This window comes from Musca autumnalis, unplaced genomic scaffold (genome assembly GCF_047663935.1).
Source record: "Musca autumnalis isolate F117 unplaced genomic scaffold, ASM4766393v1 scaffold_4, whole genome shotgun sequence".
Lineage (NCBI taxonomy): Eukaryota > Metazoa > Arthropoda > Insecta > Diptera > Muscidae > Musca > Musca autumnalis.
Window position 1 is genome coordinate 49,914,978 of NW_027411977.1, and position 19,040 is coordinate 49,934,017.

The following is a 19,040-nucleotide window of genomic DNA, read 5'->3' on the forward strand; positions in this document are numbered from 1 at the left end:
ACCAAAATTTCCAGCAGCATAAATAAATAAATATTTTATTACCATTATGAGTTCTTATCATAAGTGGTAAATTATAATTCCATATTTCGTGAACGCATCAAATAGAAGAGAGCGTTTAAGATCCCACATGCAGCGGTAGCTGCTATCATTTGTGTTGTGTGTGCATTACGTGTTGCATTACGAGCAGTCGCACTTAAGGTTTTATGACTCTTTTTATGACACACACCCCAGCAAACCAATCGTACCGATATCGTAACGAAATCGGAACAAATTTCGGACGTTACGTCCGATATCTGATCCGAAATCGTAACGATATCTTAACGAAAGTTGTATGAAGTGGTTGACATAATTTCGGAACGAAATGTCGGAGCGAAATCGGATCGATTTCGGTCAGAATTCGCAACGAAATCGGAAGAAAATCCTTGGTAAATTCGGAATTCGAATTTCTTCCTCCGAATTTTCGTACAGATTTCTGAACGATTTCGGAATAATGTCGTATGAATATCTGAGGTACCTTCCGAACTTTCGTAAAGGTTTCTGAACAATTTTGGAATAATTTCGTATGATTATCGAAGGAAAAAAATTTTCTCTGATGCCTCTTTTTTATTGATAATTTTTTTTATTGGAAGATTATAATTTCAAAGATATCTAATGATTTTCACTGTTGTTATCATTTTGTAGTTATAGTAGAACAATGTAAACTTTGTGTACGAATATGTTGAGTCTATCAGCACTAGCTTGAATTATTATATGTTGCATTTATATTTAAAATATTTAAAAAATGTATATGCGAATTTTATAACCAACCATTTTGTTTTTCGACAACAAACTAAAATGTTACCTGTTAGATATATACAAAAGGTAGTTGTTGTGCGAAGGGAAAATTGTTTCCGACATATCGTTCCGAATTCGTAACGAAATCGGAAGAAAAACATTAGCAAATTCGAAGGCAAATTTACTTCCGACATTTTCTCCGAAATCGGAACGAAATCTGAACAAATTCCCCTACGAAAAATCGTATAGAAATCGATACGAAATCTGAACGATTTTGCTTCCGAAATTGTTTCGATATATCGGACATCCGACATTTGGTTTGCTGGGACGATGTTGGAAAATTCTACATTGATCAACGGATTGTTTGGTTTGGTCAATGAAGGGTTTAGAGATAAGAATTAGTGATAGTCTAGGTTAAGAAATATTTTGTAGATTAGCTGCTAAGTGAAAATATTGAAAATAAAGAGTTAAGGTAGAGTTACATTAGGCAAATATTTGCTCCAGCGACCGGCAGTGTGCGCTTACTGAGAGCAAGTGAGCATAATTTCAATGTATTATTAACACTCACTTGATCTCAGTAAGCGCACAATGCCGGTCGCTGGAGCAAATATTTGCCTAATGTGACCTTACCTTTAGTGTGAAACAACGACTCAGACAAAGCAGTTGTCTGCTGCTTCTTTTTATTCAAGTTGTTCGATGCACCGAGCATCGCACAACATTGCTAATAATTATACTGCTGCTGATGATCGAGAAGACAATGTATTCGGTGGTCCGCTGTCGATGATCGGTAAGACGATGTATTCGGTGTTCGGCTGCAGATGACCAGGAAGACGATGTATTCGGTGTTCTGCTGCAGATGACCGGGAAGACGATGTATTCGGTCTTCGGGAACAGGATGAGTACGGCGTTCGGGTGTTAACACAATGGATACTTCGCTAGAGTGTTAGTCTAGGGCTACGATCTAGTGTCTACAATGTACCTGTAGAACTGGAATACATGAAGGTCCAGTGCGAATAGAACAGATGACTCGAAAGCCATGTAGAACTGAAAAACCAAAAGTTGCTGTGCCGAATGGAACATATGATTCGGAAGCCCTGTAGAACTGAAAAATCAGATATACGAATGGAACATACGTCCCGAAGGCAATGTAGAACTGAAAAACCCGAAGGTCCAGTGCCGAATGGAACAGATGACTCAAGAGCCCTGTAGAACTGAACAAACCCAAGGTCAAGTGCAATTAATTAGCCACTACAATTTAATGGGTAGTTTCCAAAAAGTATTCTCAACTCGGTAACACCAAGGTGGCCAACGGATTGAGAACAGCCTTTAGATCAAACCCATGTAGCTAAATCCCTGCAGTAGCCAACTCGCCATAAGCAACCAACTCTGAAATATATCAGTGACTCGAGGCATGAAGTGAATGCGAATTATTTGCCCTTATCACTGACTATGATGGTTGTAAAAATACCTCTAGTTTCAGGTAGAGACAATGTGTGGTGGAGTATTGTCAAAGCGCCGTTTACACCTGACAGTAAGGAGTTTCTTTTGTCACGTTACACCTCCACCATAAAATATTCTTAACTAAAATTTAATACTAATTTTCCTTTCTGTCTACATTTTTTTGACCACGGAAACCCCAAAATGCTGAATTATCTAATCTAATCCAAACAGATGGTACCTTTATACGGGGTCTACATCAAATTCTGGATCTATCATGAAAATTTTTGGTGGAAAAGTTTTGTAACTGCAGGGAACCTTCCATCAAACAAGACCCTCAGAATACAGAAAATCGTAATCAAAGCATGAACTTATGTGGACGATTTTTAGTGAATAAGTTTCGTGACCACTGAGAACCTCAAACGTCAAATTACAGCTAGTTAGGTCAAAAAACTTAGCTAAAATACTAAAAATACCGAAAATCGGGAGGTACCGTTATATGGGGGCTATACCGTAACATGGACCTATGTTAACGATTTTTGGTGAATATGTTTTGTGACCACTGGGAACTTCAAATGTTAAATTGCAGATAGTGCGGCCAAAAAATTTAGCTTAAACTCTCAAAGAGCTATACCAAAAAACTGGCGGACACAGCCTATCTTCGAACTTGACCTGTCTATGGAAAACAGACACACGGGTGCAAAAATATAGTGTTCTAGCTCAATTATTGTGGACACTATAGTGATTACAAGAGACGGACATGACTATATCGACTCAGAATATTATCCTCAACAAGAATATATTTCTGAGTGAAATCGGACACTTTTTCAAAATGAGGTGTTTAATTTCCTTTATTTTTTGCTGGGGTGATGCTGCTCATTAGCAAAACATTTCAGTATATCTTTAGATTTTCTTTGTCTAAATGTTCCAGAGATATCGCGCCTTGAAAAAGTCGATTTCTGTCAAAACTATATGCAAAGAAATACTCATAATTTTCTCTAATAATTGTCCCATTTTGATAAAAAAAGAGAACACAATTTTGCACAGTAGAGTTGAATGCAATTTTCGCGATTTAATATTGAAACTCAAATTTTAACAACGATTGTACTCTTCGATTTTCTTAAAAAAAATTGTATTTAACTACTGTCAATGGAAAATGTTAAGTCTTATTTAGTAGTGGGATTCGAATGATTACTATTTATTTTTTATATTTGTCAATGCAATTTTTCCTTTATACCAATGTGAAATATTTGTTATTTTACCAAAAACAAAAAAAAAAAATTATAAATTGAATAAAAATGTACATTTATTAACATATGTTTTTGTAGGTTTATCTTATTTAGAAATATATTTAAACCATTAAAAAACTTCTTCATTCTGCGATTTTAAGACAGGTTTAGCAATTAGCTAACCAGCAGTAGTGGATCTTACTGAGTTAAGTTTTTTTGTGCCCGCGGTACGTTTTGTCATTACATATTTCAAATTCGAATTCTCTTTCGTATTTCAATATTCATCTTCTGGTGAAAATATCACTTTAATGTTTGGTAGATTATTCGATTCGAATACCCAGTCATATAATTACCGATCTGTATTTATTTGATCATTAATTTAGTTAGTTTATAGTTCGGCTGGTCCAATAATTGTTAATCCATTTTCAAAATCGAAAAATGACGCAGTTCGAATCATTCGAATCCCACTAACAAATAGGACTTAACCTATTTTTAATTGATAGTAGTTTAATACATAAAAATCCAAGAAAATCGAAGAGCACAATCGTGTTAAAATTTGATTTTAAATATTAAATCGCGAAAATTGCATTCAAGCCTACTCTGCAATTTTTTTCTTCCTTTTTCTATTAGGTAGCTGATAAAAAATAAAAATACAAAAAGTTGTTTTTCTATTTGAACCAATATTAAAGAAGTTATGAGTATTTCTTTGCATATAGTTTTTAGAGAGTTTTTTTCAAGGCGCGATATCTCTGGAACCATTAGTGAAAAAAATCTGAAAATATATAACGCATCGAGAAAATGGTCGTAGACCCATACATATATATACACCAAAATTCATGTCTCGACGAGCTGAATGGATCTGGCAATGTGTTTCCGTCCGTTGGTCGAATCAGAAGAAGAAGTCTATTGATTTTGGTAATTTTATGGGTCGGAATGGGCAAAAAACTTATTTGGGGAAAAAGTCAAAGTTTTTTTCCAAAGCGAATATCTCAGCTTCTATATACCTGACAATGAAAATGGAAAATATCACCTTTAAACGGAATGGGCAAAAAACTTATGTTCTCCACATAAGTTTTTTGCCCATTCCGACTCTTGAATATATCCGACCAACACCCCAGCAAAAAAGTCCTCCCAAAATCATGGGTTTCGTAAGGGATTTTTGGCAGCCGTAACTACTCTCAAATCCCCCATTTCTTCCCCATTAGTTTTACAAGGGCATGTCGCACTCAGTTTTTAGTTATTTTATGACCACTAGAATAACTAGTTATTCTGTAGCCGCTAGAAGTTGAAAAGTAAGTTGAAAAAAATTATATTTTTAGAACAGTTGATGTGTAGAATTTCAACACACTTCTTACTTTTATTTTACTTTATTTTATTTCGCTCCCTGCCCGAGTTGAACACACGAACCCTCTGATTTCTAGTGAAACACACTACACACTGTGCCACGCACACGAACATTAAGTGTTGCTTAAGAACTTAAATGTGCAGTGCACATGTGCACCATGAACTGTTATTTTTTAATTAACAAAAAGTAAAAAAAGTCAAAAACTCGCGTGCCGTCGGTGAGCGTTGAACACTCAAACCAAGGATTTGTAGTCGGACACACACTGTGCCACCGTCCTCATTACTTAGTGAGGAGTAAAGTAGGTTTACCCATTACTTTTCAGATTACTTGTAATGCGAAAAGAAGCTTGTTTACATTACTTTGTAAAGGGTTACGTAATGACTACCGGATCCAAATTTTTGCTGGGACCAAACTCAATTTGCCTTTTCCAACAAAATGTAGTGAAGATCCTGTTAAAATTCAAAAGAAATGTTTACGAGTGAAAAACGTATGCACAGTAGGGTTATGACTTTTTGACTCAAAAACGATTTCCTGTAGCGGGAATGAATGAACTTTTGCCTATTAATCACTAAACTAACCATTGAAATAAAAACAAGTTCATGCACAAATCGATTTTAAAAAATATTTTTTTTGAAAAAAAGTATGAAATATGAAATAAAAAAATTATTTCCTGTTTCACGTATGGATAAACTTAAGCCTACTAACAACTAAAATAACGTTCATACCATTCAAAAGGTCATGCACCAACAAATTTGAAAAAATTGAGATTTTGTTTTTTTGTTAAAAATTTATATCTTTGAAAAAATCGTTTACGACAGTTTTATGATTCTCAGAATTAAAAAAAAAAAACAGTAAAGAAAGGATCAAAGTCGGGCGGGGCCGACTATATGATACCCTACACCACTGTGAATAGGTAAAATATATATGGGAGCTAAATCCAAATGTGAACAGATTACGATATAATTTGTGTAACGTACACATCAATAAAATTTCTGTTGATGCTATTTTTGAAATATTTTATAAGGCATCATTGAATTAATGCAGAGGTAGGACTTCGGGAGCCATTGAATGGTAGCTGTAGTCGGATAATCGGGGTTCGCGTCCTTCTCTGCAAAAACCTTGTTTGTTTATTACAAAATTACTAAAGACTCCCTATTTATTTAATCAAGAAATGGACAAAAAGCTAGATATTAACAAAAAAAGAATGGAAAGAAGTGGTACCCCCTTTAAACAATTTGACCTCTATGGTTGTTATTCATAATACACGACGTGAAAAGCAACCCCTTTCAGGTTAGAAAGTGTCTTTCTATAGTTTCAGATACATTTTCTCGGGTGTTATGAGAGTCCTGCCTCTTAACCCACACCAACCTGTGTCCTATCACCATATTTTGGTATTTAGGACCCCAAAATTATTAATCACTCCATCAATATATGACCCTACCCCATACTACAAGAAACGTCTTAAAAAGTTCTTTATCTATTCATGTTGAATTATATTATTTCTATTTATTCAATTCATGTTTAATATACGAGGAAAAAAAATATATTATGATATACGGTTCACACCGTTATATGTATGTATAAAGATAAGGTTTAAATATATAATAGATAATAACAAAAAACATATAAATATATTAAGAATTCTGTAAACAATATCATTTACTTGTAAGCATCCCTCAAAGGGTTAATATTTGAAAAGAAAGTATCTGATGTTTGTAAATCAATGAATATCTAAAGGTAGCAAAACAAAACAAAATATGTTTATTTTTGTTCTACTTTTTTATACTCGTTTTATTGTAGCGAGAGAAATTATATGACAAAAGGGGGAAGTGTTACTTCCATAACAGAAGAGGGGTATGCTCTTAATAATTGAGAGTACAACAAGTTTAACATTTGATCTCACATAAAATTCTCATAGATCGATAAAAGACAATAATGTATGGAATTATGAATGGCTATGTATTACAAAACTTACCAGCATACTGTTCACGTCATGAAGGCCTTCAGTCGACGTTTTTGTAATTGCTGGTCTTGCACGTAGATTATTTCTTCATTCGTAGAGTAAAGCTGTTTAATGTTAATAAAATGTTATTTCTTATATCGATCATATAAAACAAAGGGACAAGAGAAGTTTATGTTAAATGCTCAGCGTGTTTTGATTCATTACCTATTGATATGAAGATGTCGCACTTAGAACGTGATAACGTGTTGATTAAATAATGCAAGAATACTCCGTTTACATTTTCCTTTAAGATAAATCAGGAAATTGAAATAAAGATTGAGGTTTAACCACTTTTAGTTTATTTTGTGTTTTTGCGATCGTGTTCACTTTATAGGTAATGTGTCAAAAATCGGATTTAATGATGTTTATACTTAACGATCGTTTCAATAATTATTAATCCATAGGAGTGATTTTAATGTCTAGCATTCTTCTGCTATTTTATGATAGAGATATTTAAGAATAATCCGTATAATAGTAGTTCGAATTTAAGATCGTCTTCTTGGCTGTCTTCGCGATTGCTCCTCTCAATCTCAGGAATGGTTTATGAATAGTTTTTGCACATTCGGTATTAGCGGGTTGCAGGAGTGTCTTAATCCAGCATTCAAAAGAAAAAAGGGCTGTCGTTTTGCGCTTAAAGTTCCAGCAACAGCCAATTGATGGAACAGATGATAATGGGCGAAAATTTGGTTTTGAGGTTTTACACTGTTGCTGAGGGATTTGATTTCCTTCCAATGTTGTTGAATATTTTATGCCAAAAAGGAGTGTGGATGTAGGTAGCTGTTCTTTAAATCACTAATCAAAAATATTGATCTGCCAATCTTGGTCTGCGACATTTGCGATTAGCAGTATTAATATGATTTCATTAGCAAGTGGCGGAATGCTTGAGATTTTCGAGGTTATGGTTTCTAACCCACAATGTGAATTATCCTTAACAAAGGGAATATTATTATCCAGAAGTAGGAAATCCGAAGCGGTTCTCGCTGGATTGGAAACAGTTTGAATTGCAGTATGATCTGATTTCACTTATTTCAAAATATGTGTGTGCTGATTTGTGTCTACCCTGTGGGTAGAACACAAATATATGTAGGTTATCACGTTTATAATCACTTGCAGTAGTTGGCCAAAGTGCGCACAGAATTGATGTTCCAAAGGCCCTAAAAACTTGCACTTTAAATAAATGTACACTTTTAACTTTATTTAGATTCTTACCCCTATTATAAAGAGGATATTGAAAAGTCACACGAAATGATGTATCAATCTGGTATATGATATGATATAGTATAAAACGTGCTTATGCAACTTTAGGGAAAAGGTTTTTTATGATTTGCAACTTTTTTTTCTGATGTTTCTTCTTTGATAGTTCGTAGAGAAAGGAAAGTTCTGGTGCGATTTAAATAAGGGCAAACCTCTGTTCACGATAATGAACTATAAAGACAAAACTGACCACTTGTGTTGCCAACAATTTGACGCAACCGATAAATATCGAAAAAAAAAATATTTATTTTGGTTAAGATATTTGGAGCATATTTTAGCCAATATCTCTCAAATAATATAAAAATAATTTTTATATTTATTAAATATTCTTAATAATCGCATAGTGTAAAGTCGATTATTTATCATGTTCCTGTTCTGTAATCATAGGATTTTGTTTGTACAGTACGACCGATTGTCTCATCCATGTTAATGAATTTTAGGAGAGCGCTACATACTTTACTCGTTGTTATAGATAGATGTTGATAATGATCAAAACAAAACCCAAAAATTGCTTCCTACATTTTACAGCTACGCAAGAAAAAATTAATTTGTCTTACAAAACAGAAGTGCTAGGCAAAGTGAAAACCTTCAGATTTGAAATTGCAAATAAATCCTTTATGTGTTCGAGCCAGACTTTCCTATAGGGGAAATAGTATATCCTGAAGTTTGTTGGCCAAATCCACATATGGTGACATACAGAAGACGCAGATACATCAAATTTTGCTTGTGATGAGATTTTTGAGGAAAAATTGAAATAAAAAAAAAATCTACCAGACATTCATTTAAGTGACTACGCCAATGTAAATTAATGATAAATAAGTCAAAAGTTTCATATAAGTTGGGTTATTTTACTGGATATAACTTTGTGTGTAAATAAAACATATCATTATCAAAGATGTCCCCCACTGGTTGGAAGAAATAAAGAAGAGTGAACATTTTAGTGAATACAGTTTTGTGTTGTCTTTTTATTTAAGGTGTTGGTGGTGTCCAATACATTTGGCACATATATTTCTAGACCAAACACCGTCACACATTCCAAATTTCATCAAAATTAGACATACATAGTGTCTTTGGTACATCAAATTCCTTAAATCGGGCGAAAATATATATGGGAGCTATATCCAAATCTGAACCGATTTCGATAAAATTTGGCACACTTATTTCTAGACCAAATTCCGTCACACATTCCATATTTCATTGAGATCGGACATATATAAAGTATTTCGTGCACCAAATACCAAAAATCGCCCAAACAATATATATGGGAGCTATATTCAAATCTGAACCGATTTTGATATAATTTGGCACATTTAACTATAGACCTAATTCAGTAACACATTCCAAATTTCATCAAAATTAGTCAGATACAGCGTGGTTGGTGCATCAAATATGAACCGATTACGATATAATTTGACACATTTATCTATAGACCTATTCCATCACATTCCAAATTTCATCAAAATTGGACAGATACATCGTGATTGGTGCATCAAATACCTCAAATCGGCCGAAAATATATATGGTAGCTATATCCAAATCTGAAACGATTTTCAGCAAAAGCAATAGCGTTCTTCATTAAGCTAAAAAAATGATCTTTTCCAATTTTCAGTCAAATCGAACAATAAATGCGACCTGTACGTTGCGAATGGAGGGACGGACATGCATAAATCGACTCAGAAAGCGATTCTATGCATATCCCTAGAAGGAACTATGGGTCTATCTCTTTTCCTTAGGCATGTTACATACAAATGCACTAACACATAATACCCTTACCACAGGATGGTGTAGGGTATAATTAGTGAGAAACATATGTTATGTCAGTTTGGCTATCTCACGTGTATTTTCAATCTCACAGTATATTTTCAATTACATATCTGCTTACAGTGACTTCACAAAATTGCCATAATTCTGATAAATTAAAATTTTAAAATCATTTTGTACGTTCGGTTGTTTCACCGAATTACCCTATAATTAAGATTTTATGTAATCCTATGTAGAAACTCATCACGCTATGATACAGGGTTATGAGCTTGTAAAAAAGTTATAACCCTAATGCACAGGGGTAGTGGTGTAGGGTATCACATAGTCGGCATCGTCCCGACTATAACATTTGCTCACTTTTTAAAAATTTTTTCATTGATATGACCATATAAAATAATGGGTTAGTAGGCTGAGTTGTAAATAGTCGTGGCTATTGTATTTCGTTATTCTTCTTTTCCTCACTGTGCATATTTCATTGCTATGTTCGCGTGTTCAGAACGCCATTCTCTTTTTGTGGCATTATTAAGACAAAAGAATTATAATTGCTGTCAGATTGAATATATGTATGGTTTGGTGTCAAATGTCTACCTCAGAAGTACAGACCAACCAAATTTGTGTGATTGATAAAAACACACAATGGGACAACAATAGATATAATCACCACGACCTATTCATTTCAAATTAATAAAATAAAAACATTTTAAAACAAATATTTCACGAAGAGACAAACATAATTATTTTGACCATGGCCTTAGCCTAACATCAAAAAGGTAAATAGTAACGTCCAGTTAGCTATTATGTCAAACAAAAAAAAAAAAAAAAAAACTCACAAAAACAAACAAAAGCACATGCTAAAGTAAGTGTTGCAAATTATTGATGAACGTTGCTTGCGGGTCATCATCATATTATGTTAGGAAATTAGGTTGAGGCGCAAAATATAGTTCGAGTAGTTTTTCCTTTTTATTTGGTTAAGCAATTCTTATGCATTTTGTAATTTACACTGATGGGCCGGTTGGCTTTGAATTACAAGTTAAATAAAATTGAATTGAATTGAAAAAATATGTTCTAACATTTTAAAAACAAATAAACTGAAAATTTGTTGTTGATGACAGGAAATACACATGTATATTTGCAGATAGTTTTACTTTACTTTATACACACAAGTAAAAAACTCTTATTTTGAAATTTTAGTTTTCTACAGATGATTGCTTTAAAGTTTTACATTATGTTTTCTATATGGCCTATTTTATAATTAAGTAATTGGAAAAAATACATTATTTTTTCAAAAATTACATTTTGCATTCCACCTGAACAATAAAAACTATGCCCTATCAAACTTGTTTTTTATTAATAATATATGTCTTGTATGATACCACTTATATGAATGAATTTATAAAAAACGTTTAAATTATTTTTATTGATGACAAATTAAAATGTTGATTTGATCACAAAAACTATAATTTCTAGCTGTTGTTTACTATGTTTTACCATAGTATTAAGCTAAGCTTAACTAATTATAATCTATGCTAAATTTTTAAATATGATGTATGAGCCATTTGACAGATACATGCACGTGTGGAGTAACCCTATACTTTCGTCCGTTCTAAACCAAAATGATAACTGGTCCACAAAAATGAAAGCAAAAACTTCTCGAATATTTTAACATTCACCGACAAACAAAACTAGACATACTGGCAACTGTCGTAATGATTCGAATGGTTTCTTAATAGTTTAGATTATGTTAATATATGCATGAGACAGGTTATACACATATTGGTTTGTCCATTAGCATGGAATACATTCGAGTCACCTGATGGCGGCGATCATTATTATTTCATAATATAAATATCAAAAGAATAACCGTTTTGGGGCTATTTCTTTTTTCTCTCACACTTTCCGCTACATTTGGCCATATGTTTTTTTAGGAAATAGTGTGAGCAATAGACAAATGCAAAACTATTGCAAAAGAAATAGTGAAACAATTAAGAACTAACTGCGCACAATGGTTCAAGAAACGATTTTCCTGGCCAAAAGTCAAAATTTTGTTTTGTCACAGATATTTAACTTCTATATGGGATTCGATAGTAAACATATTAAAACCAAGGAAACCTAAAAATTAGGTCAAAATATTGGAAGGTGTGAGCGTGGGGTGCTCCTAAAGACGAACATTTTTCCCATGTTCGAGAAATACGTAATTTTCGTAAACTTCTGGAGAAAGAAATAGCTATTTCTCGAAAACTCTAACATATATTGTGTTCCTTTAAAAATAGCTTAAATAAATTACCGTAGCGTTTACACTATATGAGTTATTTTATTTTTCCTCAGGTACTAAATCTTATGAAATTCCAAATTTAGTGGACTACAACTTTTGTGGAACAACATAGAACAATGTTCACAGAAAGATGCCCGAGAGTCTCCTCTTTCAGCCCATATATAATTTTGTTCCGGTGCCGTTCCGTCCGTTTAACACTAAATTTATTGAAATTACATGGGTAAAAATGTGTGTGTTTCCATACCATTTCCCATATGAATTACAGTTTTTTTACACAAATTAAAAATTTTTGGAGTATATGAGTTTTTATATGAGTTTTATAATTTTTTTTTTTTTTTGTAACGCCAGGGGTTACTTTCCTTAATTTTTGAAAAAACCGTAATTTTTTTTTGTAATTCTTAAAAAAATTAATTTTTTTTGAAAAATTTGTTTGTTTGTTTTTTTTTTGTATTTTTATAGTTTATTTATTGGTGTTTGACCATCTATAATATATAGGAAGATATAAAAAACTTAAAAACAGTCATATTTTGATGAAAAATAGTAAACAAATTCAAAAGTATAACTTTGACCTTGAATTCCTCTGCAACTGTCAAAACGGAATTGACCGCTTATAATTCGCCGGAATGCTGATTGTGTTATCAGTATAACAAAAAAAGAATTATGAAAACATCTCTATCCGTTCAAAAGTTAAAGAATTTTGACCACGAAAAAACGATTCTGAACCACTGTGCGGCGTTAAGTTCGGCCAGGCCGAACCTGTTATACCCTCCACAGCGAGTTGTATCGAAGTAAAATAGAACAATTAGTTTCCTTCCCTTCCTAAATACTAAATTTCAGCAAGTTCGGTAAAACAATGTGGCTAACCTTCGAAATACAGAAATTCGGGAGGTACCGTTCCATGGGGGCTATATCAAAACGTCGACCTATACCTACAAATTTCTGGCGAAAAGTTTTTAGACTCAAGGAAGACTAAATACCAAATTTTTAATATTTCGGTAAAACCTTCAAAATACCGAAAATCAAGAAGTACGCTTCTATGTGGGATATAGGAACCCGCGGACCTATACTGATAATTCTCTTCTGGAATATGTTATAACCCCATGGAAGACTAAATAACAAATTGCAGTCTTTCGGTGGGATATTGACGTCATAACTTTCAGGATTACGAAAATCTGGACGAAGATCGACACGTGGAGCTACACCGACGAATTTCAGTCATAAGGGCTTTTACCTCCAACAAAGACTAAATACCAAATTTCAGCCATTGGGTGCAGGGACGTACGCAGGATTTAATTTCGAGGGGGCCACCTTGATCAAAAATTACGAATTTGAAAAATGTTGTGTAGCGTTACATAAAGCTATTTAAAGGGTTTTTAGTTGATTATATATGAAATATTGATACAAATTATATAATTTCAATAGAGTGAGTTTACAATATTTTAGATACAACATTGAAATTTGAAACAGAGTATAATAAATTAGTCTTTGGATGTTTAGAATTGAAATTAACCATATCAGAACACGTTCAGTATAGTCCCCATACAAAAATTCCGCCTGGTATTTTGAAGATTTTAACCAAATTCTCCAACAGAATTTGAGCAATAACTAAAAAATCTTTCAAATGAATATTAGTCATGTAGGTTTACGTTCTAACGTATCCCAGAATTTTTAACCACAGTAGCTCTTATTTGGCATTTTCGATTCTATTTCAAAGATTTTCAGTAGATCTTCTTTTCAATGTACATATCCATATATCACACATTAACTTTAGTCTCATTAAAAAAGTTTTGTCTTATTTTTGCCTTATTAAGTTATCAATTGGACACATTTTTACCGCGAGGACTGAATCTGATAAGAAAATCTATCTAAAACCCTATTAATGGTATTTGTATACCAATAATAAACTGAAATAAATAAATCCAAAAAAAGAATAACCCGAATCAGTGAGTGCAGATTGGACTTTACCGAACTATTGTAAGAAAATAATATTCTTTTATGTCATAACAAGTGAGAAAAGGCTATAGTCGGTACGGAGCCGACTATGTGATACCCTACACCACTACCCCTGTGCATAATCTATTCACTCGAAAACATTTCTTTTAGGGAGATACGAAAGTTTTCACCTATCTGGCTTTTATACCAAATGACTTAAGGCGAACTGAACCAAAATTATTAATATGTAGTTTTATATTTGACTACTCTCGACGTAACCAACATCAATAGGCTTCTATCTCTGTGAGAAAATTTCATGATGATCCGATCAAAATTCCGACCTGTAGTGTGATTGCAGAAAAGTGGAAAAAAGGGATGCATTACCGACTATTGCGATATCTCTACTATTTGACCACCTTCGCCAACTTAATTTGCATAATATTAAAGATGGGATTGTCTACTTTCTTAGTCAGGCTTTGCTTTTAGAAGGTCCCCAACTAAAGGTGTGATATCCGTCATTATTATTAAAATCGCAAAAAATGGAAAGTTGGGTTCTATTAGCGACTATTGCGATATAATCGTTGTGTAAACACCTGCGACAACCTACGTTAAATCGTTTCAAAGGTAATATTTTCTTCTTTCATTGCCAAGTTTTGCTTTTTATATTCCCCTTATAGACGCTGAGATATTTGCTTTGGCATAAAATGTAGACTTTTTCTCCAAATAACTTTTTTGCTCATTCCGACCCTTAATTATTATCCGACCAAATTAAATATGCTTCTTCCCCTCCGGGACCCCCATCAACACCCTAAATTTCGTGACGATCCGATCAAAATTGCGACCTGCAGCGTGATTTCCAAAAAAATGGAAAAATGGGATGTATTGCCGACTATTGCGATATCTCCGTTAGTTGGTCACCTACGCCGATGTAATTTGTATTAAACACGTGCAATGGTATAACTGTTTATATCAACAAAACAGATATATCATATACATAACAGATATAATATGATATAAATGTGGGAATGAGTGTAACAGTTATGATATTGTTTGGGTTGTGTATACTCACAATAACAGAACTGTTAGAAACAGTTATGTGTTGTATATGAACGAGTGAGAACTTTATTTATTTTTTCGTTCTCAAGTATCTGTTGTACAACAGATATTTTTCAAATACTACAGATACCAACAGATACTATAGGTGTAACAGGCTTGTGTGAATAACTTCTAAGGAAAATTTCATAAAAATAACATTTTTGAATATTTTTATTATTTAGGGGATACATAAATATTAAAGACATGAACTGTTATAACTGAACGCATCAATTCTGGGTTCAGTGAGTGGAATGTACGAGGGCTACTAGAAAAGTTTCCGACCTAATAATTAAAACGCGAATATTTATCAAAAATAGTTTTATTATATTCCAAATATTTATTGCAAATAGTTTTGTTATATTGAAGCGTTTTTTGTGGTTATTTCAAAACTAGGTTTAAAATACCTTCAAACCAATTTATTTCCCGCAAGTCCGAGCCCGAACGGAGTATCTTACGACACAACTTGTAAATAAGTTTTCATGGCTGAAATACTCAGGCCACCACCGCCGAAAATGTTGTTGTTCTGGTCGGGGATTGACCTTAAGAGAATAATACCTTCAAAAGCCCTTAAAACGACGCGTCACTTTGTAAGGTACACGCAAAAAAAAAACGGCCTCTCTAACATATGTCCCAAACATATTTTGCAGCAAACATATATATGTTTGCAACAGTCCCAAACATAAAATATGTTTGGGTCTGCAAACAAATATATGTTTGGGTGCAAACAAATATATGTTTGGGTACAAACATATATATGTTTGGGTGCAAAGATATTTATGTTTGGGTGCAAAGATATATATGTTTGGGTGCAAACAAATATATGTTTGGGTACAAACATATATATCTTTGGGTGCAAAGATATTTATGTTTGGGTGCAAAGATATATATGTTTGTGTGCAAACAAAGGTATGTTTGGTGGAAACAATTTTATGTTTGGGTGCAAACATTTTATATGTTTGGGTGCAAAAAAATACAAACCCAAAAGGCACAAAAAAAACAAACACATGCACCAGTGGGCGCTTACTGAGAGCAAGGGAGCGTAAAATTCAATGTAAAACACTTTAAAACACTTTTGTGTATGAGGCCGAGCATTTCTACCCAACAGTGCTTTAAAATGTGTGCTCACTTGCTCTCAGTAAGAACTCACTGGCTATCTCTATAGTATACACACAAATGTTGTGGTTTTTTTATTGGAAGACAAAAGAACAACAAACACATAGGTACATACAAAATTCCAAAGAAATACATAACACAATTTAATAAAAGAAAAACTGATTGAAATAATTTGTAAATAGTCACACTTTAGAAAGGAAAAATATATAGAAACGTAGTTGAACGCTTCTCCTTAGTTGTGAAATAAAACAAATTGTCCTCATAGTTGAAATCATCAGCGGGGAATCGGCATCTAGAATCAAATGATTATGTAATGTAATAAATAAATATGGATATGCCATATTTCAAATATACATAAGTATGTATATAATTACCAATATTAAATGCGATTTCTTCCTTGGCCAATAAAATATTTCCATTCACCTTATTGATTCAATTATAAAATTTCCAATTATAAAATGTATTGGGCATTTAATTTACTAAAAAGCACAATTTCTTTAAGAAAACACAAAACACTGATTTATTCACTCACTTTACCGTCTTGACTCTACAAAGGCAACTAAAACACTGAAGAAAGAAAAAAAATATAATTCATATCATTTCTTCTTTTCTTCGTCGCCAGCTAAGTTGGTTAACAACAACAAAACAAGAAACACACGAGTTTGACGCATACATGCCACCAAAGCCCCCTTCTTCGCTTCTACGTCTTCTATTATACAATACCCACAGCCGCGAGAGCACTGTTATTACTCTCGTTGACAAACATCCTCTCTCCACCCATGAAAAAAATGTTCTAACATAAAAAATATGTTTTACCCAAACATATCAAACTGAGATATGTTACAAAATTTTGCAAACATATATTTGTTTGCACCCAAACATATTATGTTTGGATCCAAACATATATTTGTTTGCAACCGGTCCCAAACATATATTTGTTTGGATCCAAACATATTTCTAACATAATTTTTTCTGCGTGTAGGGGTTGTTTCAAGCTGAATAGGCCTACAATACATTTACCGAAGTATTATCCACTTACTTCGGACATTAAAGTCATTTCCACAGAAGTACAGTCATGGGGCTATATCGGTGTAGAAGCAGGCTGATAAAGAACATCTACACTTTATATGATCATAAATTATTATTTCGAGGAGTTACAAACAGAATGACAAACATAATATACCCTCCATAACAAATTAAACGATTTTGTTATTCCTAATGGTTTTCATAATGCAGAATTTGTTATTGGTCCATGGAATGATTCTGAAGAAATTCAAAATTTTTGATTTGGTTTGTAGTACTCGGTCCAGTAGCACCATGTCTAACCAGATTTTGTATCCTGACTTTCGGGTCAAATAAGTTATAGGTGCTTTATATGTGCATATCATTATTATGTGACTTTCAGGAACGCGATATCTTATAGAGAATTTTACGGTCGTTGTCTTTTGCTTTAGTCACTTTTTGGTAAGGCTCACAGTTTTTGACATATATAAAAAAACCCAAAAATATGACCTATGACCATGAATAAGTTTCTTTGCACGCATGGGATCAACGGAGATTTTTAGGACCTCATTTGTAATGACAAATCCTACATTTCCACCAAAATTCAGCTCTGTGGGAATTTTTCTATTTCAATTCCTATTTTGTTTGGGCTACATACAATAAATACTTATTGTATCACACCAATATCCATTTATATCAGTTTGTACAAACCAGATATAAACAAATATGTTCCTTTTTTTCTGTCTATACCAACTCATATCATACCTGTTTGAAAAAGTATCAGTATCAACTTGTAACTGAAACTACATTCTACATATCCATACTCACTCAATGTTGAAAAATGTCGGAACTGATATATTCAGTTGTATCCATGCAGGTGTTTAATTTGTATCATTGTAAAGATGGGATTTCGTACTTTCATAGTCATGCTTTGCTTTTGGAAAGTCCCCAACCAAAGCTGTGATATTCGTCATTATAATTAAAATCGCAAGAATGAAAATTTGGGTTTTATTTGCGACTATTGTAATATCTTCGTTGTTTGATCACCTACGATAACTTACTTTACATCATTAGAAAGGTGATATTTTCTACTTTTATTGTCAGGTCTTGCTTTTGGTATATCCTTTATAGATGCTGAGATATTCGCTTTGGAAAAAATCTTTGTCTTTTTATCCAAATGAGTTTTTTGAACATTACGACTCCTAAGTATTATCCCACCATCACCAAAATCAATAGACTTCTTCCAGTCCAGGACCCTCATCAACACCCAAAACTTCGTGACGATCCGATCAAAATTGCGACCTGTAGCCCGATTTCCAAAAAAATGGAAAAATGAGATGTATTACCGACTATTGCAATATCTCAGTTATTTGGTCACCTACGCCGACCTAGTTTGTGTCATTGTAAAGATGGGATTTCCTGCTTTCATAGTCAGGCTTTGCTTTAAAAAAATCCCCAACCAAAGCTGCGATATTCGTCATTATAATTAAAATCGCAAGAATGAAAATTTGGGTTTTATTTGCGACTATTGTAATATCTTCGTTGTTTGATCACCTACGATAACTTACTTTACATCATTAGAAAGGTGATATTTTCTACTTTTATTGTCAGTTCTTGCTTTTGGTATATGCCATATAAAAGCTGAGATATTCGCTTTGGAAACAAACGTTGTCTTTTTATCCACATAAGTTTTTTGCCCATTCCGACCCCTGAATATTATCCGACCATCACCAAAATCAATAGGCTTCTTCCCCTCCGGGACCCTCATCAACACCCAAAATTTCGTGACGATCCGATCAAAATTGCGACCTGTAGCGTGATTAC